Raw genomic sequence first — 1,183 nt, 5'->3', positions numbered from 1 at the left:
CAAGTGAAGGTAGGAGACCTCACTTGTGCCCAAAAATCCGAAAATAATAATGTAAGAATCATTGTTTTCTTATTATATATCTAATTTAGTTATGCATGCACTAGATCTAAAGAACTCATATTAAAATGTTAATTTGTTCACCATTAGAGATGTCTAATAATAGGTATATGAAACTTACAATCAACTTCGCTAAACATTCCATTGGATCCCATATTAAGAAAATTGCGTGAGTCTTCATATAGTTCGTTCCAAAATTTTTGAACAAGGAACCACTCACTAAGTCCATGGTGTGGATAAGAACGAAAAGTGTCCTTAAATCTCTCCCATGCTTCATATAATGATTCTTCATCCCTTTGCTTGAACCCAGCGATTTGGGTTCTCAACAAATTAGTCTTCTCCGGAGGATAGAACTTCTTGTAGAAGGAAAGTGCTAGCTTTTTCCATGAATCAATACCAAGGGTAGCCTTGTCTAGGCTCTTCAACCATTGCTTTGTGGTACCGATTAAGGAAAAAGGAAACAATACCCATCGGATTTGGTCTTCAGTAACTCCGGTTTGAGAAACTGCATCACAATAATCATTAAAAGTTTCCATATGTAAGTGAGGATCTTCACTAGGCATCCCTCCAAATTGACTTCTCTCAACTAATTGCATGAATGCGGATTTGGCAATGAAATTACCTGTTAATTGTGGTGTTGTAGGAGTACCATTTGGTAGGTTCTCCTCGGTTGGTACGGAATGAGATGAAAATTTAGGCATTGTAGGTTGATTTTGTAGTGGGTTTGGAATTGGGTTATCCTCTCCTTCTCTTGCAAAAGGGTAGACAAACTCATTGTTATTTGGTTGAATGTCCACAATCTCTCTAATACCTACAACTCTTGAAGTACCTCTAGCAACTCTTCTATTGTTGGTTAAGGTCCTTTCAATCTCGAAATCAATAGGTAACAAATTACCTTGTGATCTCCTAGTCATGCAAAATATCAAACAACTAGAAAAAAATTAGAACAACCTTGAGGAGATTAACTTCCCCAAGGTAAATAAAGGCACAACTAAAAACAATTAACGAAAATCAAATCAATTAAACATCATCTCCTGCAACGGCGCCATTTTTGGTATCGGTTTAAACTCGTCGTTAAAAGCTACCAACCAAAACAATATTTCTAACTCTACAAACTACTCTTTAG

The 1,183-nt window shown here is 36.3% G+C and overlaps 1 pseudogene; it reads left to right on the top strand.

Annotated features, from left to right (window-relative positions):
* Positions 1-279: 279 nt before the first annotated feature.
* Positions 280-379, top strand: LOC141636011 (small nucleolar RNA R71; annotated as a pseudogene).
* The last annotated feature ends 804 nt before the right edge of the window (positions 380-1,183 follow it).

The sequence above is a fragment of the Silene latifolia genome, chromosome Y, assembly GCF_048544455.1.
Source record: "Silene latifolia isolate original U9 population chromosome Y, ASM4854445v1, whole genome shotgun sequence".
NCBI lineage: Eukaryota > Viridiplantae > Streptophyta > Magnoliopsida > Caryophyllales > Caryophyllaceae > Silene > Silene latifolia.
The sequence above is the reverse complement of the archived record's forward strand: the minus strand, read 5'-3'. Positions and strand labels throughout refer to the sequence as shown.